General features: G+C 43.0%; 1 protein-coding gene across 1 annotated transcript in view; it reads right to left on the reverse strand.

Annotated features, from left to right (window-relative positions):
- The window catches only part of snap29 (synaptosome associated protein 29), a 39,731-nt gene that overhangs the window by 13,547 nt on the left and 13,402 nt on the right, over positions 1 to 12,782 (reverse strand). The window lies entirely within an intron of this gene.

Consider the following 12,782-nt stretch of genomic DNA (forward strand, 5'->3'; position numbering starts at 1 on the left):
CTTCGTCTGGGCAGTGTTTTTACAAAACTGGTAACCCCAGCCATTATCAACTGTATGCTTGATGTCAATGGTCGTATAACCAGACTTGTGAAAACCAGCTGCTCCTACGACCATCCAGCACCTGCTCCCATGGCTTCACATGACCCTGATCAGGGGGTGAGAGTTATAAAGCAGATATTGCACCTTTCCCGAGGGTGACCTGCAGGCTAACGGAGGGAAGGAGCAACTTACATCTTCTTTTAGAGATGCATCTCTACCCCGCTGCCTCCTCAATGCAGGCAAAGATCAAAACTGCACATTGATTAAGGCATCCTTATCACAGGAGGATTATTTACTACCAGCAGAGTTAGAAAATACTCCACTTACGTTTTAGGAACATTTTAAGAAGTTCCTTCCCAATCACCATCAAATTTCTGAACACTCTATGAACCCATAAATTCTACCTCACTAGTTTGCTCACTTTTTGCACTATAATTTCCTATATAGTAAATTTTTATGTATTGCATTGTACTGTGACAAAACAAATTTCATAACTTATAACTATTCAAACGAGAGGACACGATTTGAGAGTTAGGGGGCAGAAGTTTAAGGGAAACACGAGGGGGTATTTCTTTACTCAGAGAGTGATAGTTGTGTGGAATGAGCTTCCTGTAGAAGTAGTAGAGGCCAGTTCAGTTGTGTCATTTAAGGTAAAATTGGATAGGTATATGGACAGGAAAGGAGTGGAGGGTTATGGGCTGAGTGCGGGTAGGTGGGACTGGGTGAGATTAAGAGTTCGGCACGGACTAGGAGGGCCGAGATGGCCTGTTTCCGTGCTGTGATTGTTATATGGTTATGTCGGTGATAATAAACCTGATGCTGACTTAGCTCCCCAGTTAAATTCATTTCATTTAGGTTCAATTTAATATTTGCAAAAATATACAATATACCTTAATTTCTTACTCTTCACAGACATGCATGAAATAAGAAACCCCATTAAATGAATGATAGAACATTGAAGCCCCCAAACCCCCTCCCTTCACAGAAGCAGCAACCCCCACCTCCCCCCAACTGTGCCAGCACAAGCACTGACCTCCCCACTATGCAAACAACAGAAGCTCCCAAAGAGACCCTAATTACAGTCCATAATCCAGCATTTCGGCATCTCAGGCGGACTCCCTCTCTCCAGTGAGAGAAAAAGAAAACGCTCCTGCGACAAAAAGAATGGAGGCTAGTAGCTTGCTGTTCTGATCTTCTATAGCACTTCTCCAAGGCCCCGACTCAGGGATCAACAGGTTCTCACTCACCATCGAAAAGAGAGACAGGCATCACTCAAATACAGGGTCCTCATTCTGACAGGAGCTGCAATTAGCAAGTACACTACCTGCTGTCTCAGTGCTTCAGTCAGCAAGGAATCAGGTCGCCCATGTGGCCGCTCCCCGGCCATTCTTAGAGATAGCAAAGCGCTAGGCCACACAGCCAGTCTGAAGACCTACCGCCTGTGAAGAGCCGTAGTTTGGACTGCAATTCAGACTCACAATTGTTGATACAGATCAATTTACCACAGATCCCAAGCACTCATTACTGCAATGTCCAACCAGTTACCAGCTGCCAACCTCAGACCAGTTTATTCCCACTTTGTACAACAATTCAAGTCCACAACAGTACGTTAACCTTGGCTGCATGTACTTCCATTTTGTTGATTGATCGCTCCATTGTGAATGCTGCTTATATGATGCACTGTGGCTGTGTTTCTGTGGAGAGCGAAGGGCATGGTGAAGCAGAGAAAGAGTGAATGTCATCCACTGCAGCCAATGAAGGCCCCAGTTTGTGACGGTTCTTCATACCACTGGACCCTGACATCCAAGGTAGAGAGAGTGGAACTGACCCAGTGCCACAACTTTTCCCCTTTAAAAACCCTCCTGCACAGGTTTCCCAGCATCGTGAGGCATGATGGACAACCAGTAGTGTAGATATATGCACTTGTGCGTCTGAGAAACTTCATTTTGATTCTGTACAAGCCTTATTTACTCTAATTACACATATTCAGACACGATTTTCCTTTCATGTTCCCATGCTGACTACTCAGCTCTGTTATTCTTTCCAACATGTTATTAGATCTTTCATTAACCTTTCCAATATTTTCACTACTAGTGACACTAGGCAGTGGTTAGCAGCTTTACAGTACCAGTGACCCGGGTTCAATTCCCATCACACGGTAGTGTAGTGGTTAACACAACGCTTTACAGTACCAGTGACCCGGGTTCAATTCCCATCACACGGTAGTGTAGTGGTTAGCACAATGATTTACAGTACCGGTGACCCGGGTTCAATTCCCATCACACGGTAGTGTAGTGGTTAGCACAACACTTTACAGTACCAGTGACCTGGGTTCAATTCCCATCACACAGTAGTGTAGTGGTTAGCACAACGCTTTACAGTACCAGTGACCCGGGTTCAATTCCCATCACACGGTAGTGTAGTGGTTAGCACAATGGTTTACAGTACCGGTGACCCGGGTTCAATTCCCATCACACGGTAGTGTAGTGGTTAACACAACGCTTTACAGTACCAGTGACTCGGGTTCAATTCCCATTGCTGCCTGTTAAGGAGTTTGCATATTCTCATCATGACCGCGTGGGTTTCCTCTGAATGCTGCTGTTTTCCTCCCACAGTCCAAAGATGAATTGGTAGATTGTGCAGTGATTAGGTTGGAACCAAATTTCGGGAGATTGCTGAGTGGCGTGGCTTAAAGGAATGGAAGGACCTATTCCACACTGCATTGCAATAAATAAATACATCATAAAAGGGGAACATTATTGAGTGGATAGGCTAACAGGTCGCGTGATTAGGATTGGGCTAAATGGGGGTGAGCTGGTCGGTGCAGCTGGAAAGGCCAGAAGAACCTGCTCTGCACTGTAAGAAATCATTAGAATGACAGGGTCGGTATTCTCACCTTTCCTTTTTTTTGAGAACAGTGGATGTGGGGTCACACCTGCTATCCTCTAACTCCAGCATTCTGAGAGATAACCAAAATCTAAGTGAGCCAAAGCAACAAAATGCTGGAGGAACTCAGATCAGGCAGCATCCATGAGGAGAATAAACAGTCAACATTTCGGGCAGAGACCCTTCATTAGTACTGGAAAGGAAGGAGGAAGCTGGCAGGGGATAAGTGAAACCGAGGGGTAAGATGGGTGGGGCAGAGGGGGATGAAGTAAGATGCTGGGAGGTGTTAGGTGGAAAACGCAAAGGGCTGGAGAAGATGGAATCTGATAGGACAGAAGTGAACCATAACGAGGAGCACCGAAGGTGGGTGATGGGCAAGTGAGAAGAGACAAGAGGGCAGAGTGGGGAATTGAATGAAGGGGGTGGGAAATATGGTTTTCAATGGTTGAATGCTAGTTCCAGGCAATAGGTTTAAGTCACCTAGTTCACATCTGCTTTTTAAGGAAGAAACCTGTGCTTTACTGGAGAGCTATGTGTGAGAAGGTGATAGGAGGTGATGGGTGGAAATAAATGGGTGGGGGTGAAGTAAGAAGCTGGGAGGTGATAGGAGCAAGAGGGTAAAAAATTGAGGAAAATGAATGATCAGAGAGCAGAGTGGATTATAAGGAGCTCCATAGGGAGGTGATGGTCAGGTCAGTAGAAGAGGAGGGATTAGAGGGAAAGCAGAATGGGAAATGGATAAAGAAAGATACAAGTACAGGTAATATTGGATAATTTTTCCTAATAAGCAAACAAGAATGTTTTGTGTCATTTATTCAAATAGGTTCCCTTTATCTAGTGTAACATGCTGTAAGGTTTCACTGCTAATGTAATGGCCTCTCTGTAATGCATCACTGCTAATGTAATGGTTTCTCTGTAGCAGCAATGTTTGGGTCATTAGAGAAAACGAGGCTTTGGAATGTGGGACTATCCAATAAGAGGCATGTTGTTCTTCCCTGTGGGTCTGGAAGAGAGATTTTTGCAGTCTTTTGTTGGTGAGAGGAGGAGGACGATGCGTGTGGAGAGAGCTGGTAGACCACCAGACGGAGTGGACTGGGAGTGAGGGTCTGAAGGTCAGCAACACTTGGAGGAAGTCTATGGTTGATGAACGGCCGTATTTGTGAGCTCCAACGTGCGGTTTGAGATTTTCCTTAAAATGGGACCTCTCTTTTTATTTTCTTTACTAACCCTATATTCAGATTAAGATTTACAAAGTTAATTGCATATGGTGTACGGTCTGATATTTTGCGGTGCAGATTTGTAACCGGGCAACACATCACGCAGCATCCACACAAACGAGAGTTTGGTGGGGCCAGAAGCTGTCTTCCCCAGCCGAACATGTGCTGGCCAAGCCTGAGGGTTACACGAGTTTTAGGACTTGTGTGAAGATCTGATCACATTTTAGGTCTCATTTATGCAGAAATAGATAAAATCCTACAGGGTTACAAACTCTCTAGCAGCATTGTAAGACGTTGGTTTGCCCAATTTGGAGTAGAGTGTGCAGTTTTGGTCACTTACCTACAGGACAGATGTCAATTAAATTAAAAGTGCAGAGTAAATTTACTAGGCTGTTGCTAGGACCTGAGGACCAGAGTTACAGGGAAAGGTTGAATAGGTTGGGGCTTCATTTCCTGGAGTGTTGAAGACTGCGAGGAGATATAGAGGTATACAAGATGATGAGGGGTGTAGATAGAGTGAATGCGAGCAGGCTCCCTCCCCCCCCCCCCCCCCACTGAGGTTTGGTGCAACTACAACTGAAGGTCATGGGTTAAGGGAGAAAATAAAAATGTTTAAGGCAACAGTTGCCTACCGTTTTTATGACATGGACCAATACCATTAAGCCAGGGGTCCAAAGACCCCAAGGTTGGGAATCCCTAGTTTAAGGATCCCTAGTTTCACTCAGTGTGGACGAGCTGCCAGCACAAGTGATAGATGTAGATTTAACTTCAACATTTAAGCAAAATGATGATACGTACATGGATGGGAGGATTATGCAGGACCATGGTTTGGGATGGAACGTTACAGATTAATAATCTAGCATGGACTAGATAGGCTGAAGGGCCTGTTTCTGTGATGTAGTCTTCTATGATTGACTTAAAGTGAGGGTTATACAAAAAATGGATGCACAAGTTGTAAGTACTCTGCTCATTAATTCTTGGGGCCATTTTGTCAGCCAATTCAGTTCTGGAGCCACTTTTCACAAAGAGCCATGACAGACGTAAATACACATTAAACAATTTGTGGGTAACTGAGAACCATTTGTAAAATGACAACTGGCAAGATGGTTCTACATCTAAATGCGGAATGTGTTGACATAGACAAGAAATCAGACATTTGCAATGCAATGGCATCTTACTTCCCACTTCATACTCAGCGTTCAGGGTCCTGATACTGCAAGGTATGTGACAAGTAGAACAACTGAACTTGTAGCAGACAGACGTTGAAACCATTATCTTGCAGATATAGCAGAGCAGATTTAATCAGAATCACCCGCATGTCATGAAATTGGTTGTCTTTGCAGCAGCAGTACAATGCAATACCTAACAATAAAAACTGAATTAGGATATTTACATTATTTTATATTTATTTAGAAATACAAGATGAAAGAGACTGTATCCAGCCATGCCAGCCAGCAATCCCCCTAGCCTCATCACAGGACAATTTACAATGACCAATTAACCTACCAACCAGTATGTCTTTGGACCAGAGGTCTGAAGAAACAACATGTGGTCACGGTGAGAATGTGCAAACTACTTACAGGCAGCAGTGGGAATTGAACCCAGGTCGCCTGTACTGTAAAGCATTGTGCTAACTACTCCCAGAATCATTCTCACGAACCTCCTCTGAACCCTCATCAATGTCAGCCACATCCTTTCTTAGATAAGAAGTCCAAAACTGCTGACAATGCTCCAAGTGAGGCAGCATCAGTGCTCAATAAAGCCTCAAAATTACATCCTTGCTTTTATATTCCTAATCAGAATCAGGTTTAATATCACTGGGATCATGTCATGAAATTTGTGGTCTCTGTAGCAGCAGTACAATGCCATATACAATAACAAAAACAGTAAACGTATACATACTAAAAAGTTAAATTAAATAAGTAGAGCAAAAAAAGTAGCGAGGTAATGTTCATGGGTTCAATGTCCATACAGAAATCAGATGGCAGAGGGGAAGAAGCTGCTCCAGAATCATTGAGTGTGTGCTTTTCAGGCCAAGGTAACATGCCTGAATGAGTGGCATTCTGTCGCACTCACCTCAACAATAAGCAAATGCTTTGAGAGGCTGGTCAAGGACTACGTCTGCAGCTTGCTACCACCCACACTGGCCCCCTACAATTCACCTATTGATACAATCAATCAACAGATGACACAATAGCCACAGCTCTACATACCGTCCTTACACATCTGGAGAAAAGGGATGCTGTCCTTGGACTACAGTTCAGCATTCAACAATACAATTCCCTCCAGGCTTGACAAGAAGCTCAGAGACCTCAGCCTTCACTCTGCCTTGTGGGCTTCCTCACCTCTGCCCCTCAATACAGGAGACCCCCTGGGTTGTGTCCTTTGCCTCCTCCTTTACCCTCTGTACACCAATGGTTGTGCTGCCACACACAGCTCCAATCTAAAAATTAAATCTGCAGATGATACATTGATTGGCCTAATGTCAAATAATAATGAGGCAGCCTACAGAGAAGTCATCACCCTGACACAGTGGTGTCTAGAAAACAACCTCTCCCTCAATGTCGCAAAAACAAAGGAGCTGGTTGTGGACTACAGGAGGAATGGAGACAGGCTAACCCCTATTGACACCAATGGATCTGAGGTGAGAGGGTGAAAAGCTTTAGGTTCTTCAGCATACACATCACCGAGGATCTCACAAGGTCTGTACACACTGGCTGTGTGGTGAAAAAGGCACAACAGCGCCTCTTTCCCCTCAGACAGTTGAAGAAGTTTGGTATGGGACCCAAATTCTAAGAACTTTCTACAGGGGCACAATTGAGAGCATCCTGACTGGCCGCATCACTGCCTGGTATGGTAACTATACTTCCCTTAATCGCAGGGCCCTGCAGAGTGCTGTGGACAGCCCAGAGCATCTGTAGATGTGAACTTCCCACTATTTAGGACGATTACAAGGACATGTGTGTAAGAAGGGCCTGAAGAATCATTGGGAGCCCCAGTCACCCTAACCACAAACTGTTCCAGCTGCTACCATCCAGGAAACAGTACCACAGCATAAAATCCAGAACCAACAGGCTCCGGGACAGCTTCCCAGGAAGCAATGAGATGAGGGCATGTCTTGGTCCTTAAGAATGGATGCCGCCTTTTTGAGGCACTGCTTTGAAGATGTCCTGGATGCTGGGGAGGCTAGAGCCCATGATGGAGCTGACTAAGTTTACAACTTTCTGCAGCTTATTTTGATCCTGTGAAGTGCCTCCCCCCCTCCCCTGTACCAATTCAATTCACTTTACTTTCCGTGAGGAACTTCGTTTGTGCAGTGTCAAAGACATCACAGAACTTAAGATAAACAACACATAGAGTTAAACAATTTAAATACTCACAATAAGTAAGTACTAAATACTGAAAATCAATGCATGTGATTAAAAATACAAATAAAACTGATCGTTTTTACTGTCAAATGTGTTACGCATATTATATGTTCATAATTGGATGTTGAGCTGGTGAGTTGAGAAAGGCACAAAACTGGATGAGGCTCTTCTGGTGCTGACGGGCAGGGACCTGTATACAGCAGCATCCAGACGGCATGAAAGTGCAGTGTATGAAGTGTATGTGCAATGTCCTCTATTATTTGCTGAGCTTTTTTATTGTCAGTTTCTTATGGATGCTGCTGAGTTAATTCGTCCTTGCCCAGTGATTTTACTACTTATTCTGATAATTCTGTTCAGTGGACTGAGTTTGATAGTGCTCATTGCTCTGAACCATGCTGTGATGTTGTAGGTAAATACTGATTCTGGAGAATCGATGGCTGGACCTGAAGTTTCCGCATCTTTCAAAGGGAAAATAGCCATTGTTGGCACTTGAACAGTATCAACCCACCACTGGTCTTAAAGGTGATTTTGTCTATAGTTGTGCTGAGGTACTTGTATTCTCCAACACACTATCAACTGGCTCCTGTTGTCTTCTAAAGTCCACTACTATTTCCTTAGTTTTACTGACCTTTGGGTCCAGATAGTTGTTTGTGTACCATCCAGCTAATGTATTGATTTCCTCACTGATGCGGTCAGAGTTGGGAGTGTCAATGATGACAGTGTTATCTGAGTACTTGGTGCACTGCATGCGTGGGTGTGAGCTTCTGCAGTCATCTGTGTACAGTATGAACAAGACTGGTGAGACAATGGAGCCCTGTGGTACTTAAGTAACCATTATATCTCACTGTTTGATGTCTGTCTGTGAGCAGGTGACGAGGAGTATGAGGTGAGGATTCACATTCATTTGGTGAAGTTTGTGTCCCATGGGATGGGGCTGCACGGTGTTAAATGCACTGGAGATGTCTACAAACAACATCCTAACAAATGATTTGGGCCTCTCCAGGTGGGTGTAAGTATAGTGCAGCCTATGAGCAAACTGGAGTGGGTCAGTGAGCCCACTTACCACCACCTGTAGCTGTGGTAACAGAAGCCTTTCAAAGGACTTCATTGTCAGAGCTACAAAGACAGTAGTCTTACTGCAGGTGGGATTGTTTTCCTTGGGAATTGAGCATATAATGGTGGTTTTCCAAATAGTTGGTATGGAATATTCAGAGTGGTTGAAGAGATGACTGAAAACCTCTGACATTGTCCACAGCAGAGCTTCAGTAGCCATCCACTGATGTTGTTTGCACCTGGTGCTTTATTGGGGTTTGCTCTCCTGAGTCCTGTCTCAGATGAGACTATATTGGTGCTGCTTAGTGCATATGATAGAAGAATGGTGGTCAGCTCAGTAACCCCCAGGCTGATCCTCGGTGTGAAGCTGTACTGATCAAACCTGCAGTAAATGTTTGGCTTTTCCGCAAACTCTACACATTTCTCCCAACTTGTGTAGGACAGAGGCTGGTGATTATGGAGGCCAGCCATTATTCTGACACTTTCTAAGGCATCTCTAGCTTTGCCCTCTTAGAAGAGCTTTTCCACTTTCCTTTTATAGATCCTTTTGGCTCTTTTTCCTTTCCTCCCTTTGTTTCGCCTCACCTGAATAAGTTTATCCTGTCCTGTTGCCAGAGGTAAAGGCTATTTCCTCCAGGTTAAGTGTGTTTTTCAGATTCTTTGTGAAAGTTTGTTATTGAGAAATACTTTGACAGTTTTTGAGTATGATGTCTTCACAGCTTCCTGTCAGTAATGTCAGAAGCCTCCAGCTGTGAGCACCTCCCAGTCAGTGTATTCATAGTAGTCCAACAGCTTTCCCCATATTCTTCATTCCACAGTTTAACATGTTTTTTAGCCATGTCCTCCCTTTGACGTATTATTTGGTAGGTGGGCACTAGATGAGTGATGTTGTGGTCAGTTGTGCTTGGGGAGATTACTGTACACTCCATAACCGTTACTTACATTCTCATAACAGAAGCCAGTTGTCTTGTCGCCTCTTGTAGCATATGATACATATTGTTATATGTGGGCTGAACTTTAAGTCAGCAGCTGTTAAAATCTCCAATTAAGACGAGAGAGTTGGGAGTGACATCCTCTATGCGTTGCACGCATGCAGTGACTTCCTGTGTCGCGTGAGTTGTGTTTGCGGCAGGTGGAATATAAACCTCAACACGATTCCGCTGGCCAAATTCTCCAGGCAAATAGTGGCCAGCCATTCAACATCTAGTGTGCAATGTCTCTCTGATCTTTAGTGTTGCACCAAGCTTCCTGCATACATACGCTTAACCCAACTCTGATCTTTACCGCTTTTGTTATAATTGTAGTCTAATCGAAATGGTACTCCAAAACCATCCAGTGAAAGTTCTGAAATCATAATTATATCATCAAGGCAGGTCTCTGTGATACATATGAGATTAGCTTCCCTAATTGATATTTCACATTCGCATAGAGTTCATCAAGTTTGTGTCTTAGGGATCTTACGTTTGCAACCATTATTGATGGAAGAGGCGGGTGCTTCCACATATCTGCCAATCTCTTAAGCTGCTGCTGCACTCCTCTCCTGCCCCGTTTCCTCACTGTCAGGCTAAAGGCCTCATACTCATTTGTACAGTCTAGACAGCAAACAATTCAAGCCAGAATTTTTATGTACTATCCCTGGATGGTTGCGTGGCAATAGTAGGTCTTGTGTATTGGATCACCAGAGCTGTTTCTGCCACATACATGTAATCAACAGACACCACTCCACTTGTCACCATCCACGACACAGACAGTGATGCAGCCAGTCAGAATGCTCTCCATGGTACATCTGTAGAATTTTGTCAATGTCTTTGGTGACATACAAATCTCCTCAAAATACCAATAAAATATACTTGCTTTTGTGCCTTTTTTGTAACTGCATCGATATGTTGGGCCCAGGATAGATCCTCAGAGAAGAATCAGGTGAATTCAGCAGATCCCGAGTTCACCTGGTCCAAGTATGCAGAAATACTGAACACAAAAGTTTCAATGAATCAAATCCAATCTATTCCCAGACAAATTATAATGTTGAGCAGATGAAAAACTCAATACAACATCAATGAAGTAAAATTAATGTCAGCACCAGACTGGGTAACAGCTTCTTCCCTCAGGTTGTAAGACTAATGAACACCATGCCACCACTGAGGTCTCATCACCAGGACAGTGGGCTGTTTACTGTACTGCTTACCTGTACTGCACATGCATGCATCTTGAATTATATTTGATTAACTTAGTTATGCTAACAGTTTGGTTACGTACTGTGTGTTAAGTTTTGTGGAGACACCGCGGTCCAGAAGATTCTGTTTCGTTTATGTGTACAGTCAGATGACAATAACCAAGAGGACCACAACCTTGGTGTAGGGTTATGTGCCTTAGTGACTGGAGTCAGAGCCTTGTGCTTTGGCTCTTGGTAGGGTCACCCATGCCAAACTGGTCAAAGGGTAGAGACCAGTCCTTCAGGTTTGGAAGTTCAGCTCAGGGCCAACAACCCTGACTGGTAAAACAAAGTTGTTATGGAATCAGCAATGAAGAATCTTCAGTATCTTTGTGCAAAAGTATGACAGACTGAGATGGAAGACCTTCATTGCTGCGCTAAACACCAGCAGTAAGAAAGAGGACAATAGACGTGAACTTGTCAGAGGGACACTGGAATTGCTTTGTTAAGAGCCTCACCGGAAACTCAATATTCTAATCTACAGACCATTAACACTCATTTCCCGAGACAGTTCAACACTATACAGACTCTTCAATTTTACTCCTTCTAGACTGACCTAACGATGCCTATCTCCATACAGTTGGCCCTCCTTATCCGCGAAGTCAACTAACTCTAAATCGCGAAAACCCGGAAGTGCTCTTCCAGCACCTGTTGTTCAAGCATGTACAGACTTTTTTTCTTGTCATTATTCCCTAAACAATGCAGTATAACAACTATTTACATAGCATTTACATTGTATTAGGTATTATAAGTAATCTAGAGACGATTTAAAGTATACGGGAGGATGTGCGTGGGTTATTGTGGATTCGGATCGGAAAAAATCAGTTCTCTTATTAAGTCGGAACAGGTACATCCAGTATTATTTAGCATTGGTCAAACATTTGCATTCATATATAGTATATATTTTACCTTTCTATGCATATAAAACACTTAAGAATGTGTGTTTCAGTGCCGGGCTTGGGAACAGAAGTTCCTGAGTTCAATCTAGTGACAGATCGCTATCGAGTGTGCTCTCCACCGTGCTGGGTTGATGTGGAAGATCAAAAACCCCAAACCCCAAAAATTAAACCGCTGCGTTGCTTAGTAATAATTGTAACTTTCATCAGGGCACAGCCTTTCTCACTTTATCCTTTAAAATTGTTCTAATCGTTGACCGACGTAGCATTTTCCAATGAATGATGGCTTTTCACCTCTTTCCGATCACTATTATTTTGACTTTATTTTCAATAGTTATCATGATTATTTTCATGAACAGAAACACTGCACATTTCTTACATTAATGGCTAGAAGATCTATTTTGTTGAATTGGAAAGAAATTAATCCCCTACCATATTTCATTGGTTTTCTCAAACTATGTTATGCCTAAATTTGGAGAAAATTAGAAGTGTCGTATATGACCCTTCTATTAAATTTGAAAAGATTTGGAGGCCATTTATTCAATATTTTCACATGATGTAATTTGACCCTGTTCCAATCCTATTTGTCTTTCCGGTTTTGATTATATATATAGTTTGGTTAGTTTGTTAGTTTAGTTTTTCTTCGGGTATTAATATTTTTTTTCTTTTTCTCTTTTCTGTTTTTTTTTCCAACATGAATTACTTAGTTTTTTTGTTTCGTATATATAACATTTGTATCATTCATGATTTGGGAAGACTTAATTATAATGTACTTATTGCTTGTGTATCCTTTTATGTTCATTTTAATTTTGTAAGTTTGTAATCCCATTATCTATGTACTAATCTTATCATGTTGATATTAATAAAAAGATTGAAAAAGAAACACTGTGGATTCCGATCTCTGCCGCTGGGTCCTAATGTCCACTGTACTGAGACAGGTTGAACAAGGGACTTGAGCATCTGCGAATTTTGGTATCCGCAAGGGGTCCCGGAACCAATCCCTCGCGGATAAGGAAGGCCGACTGTACTGCCAAATCTGATCGAGGATACCATGTCAAATAGGGACGAAGCAAAGATCTAGAAATACCATGTATTGAAATTACATAACAGA

This window comes from Hypanus sabinus, chromosome 18 (genome assembly GCF_030144855.1).
Source record: "Hypanus sabinus isolate sHypSab1 chromosome 18, sHypSab1.hap1, whole genome shotgun sequence".
Taxonomy (NCBI): Eukaryota; Metazoa; Chordata; class Chondrichthyes; order Myliobatiformes; family Dasyatidae; genus Hypanus; species Hypanus sabinus.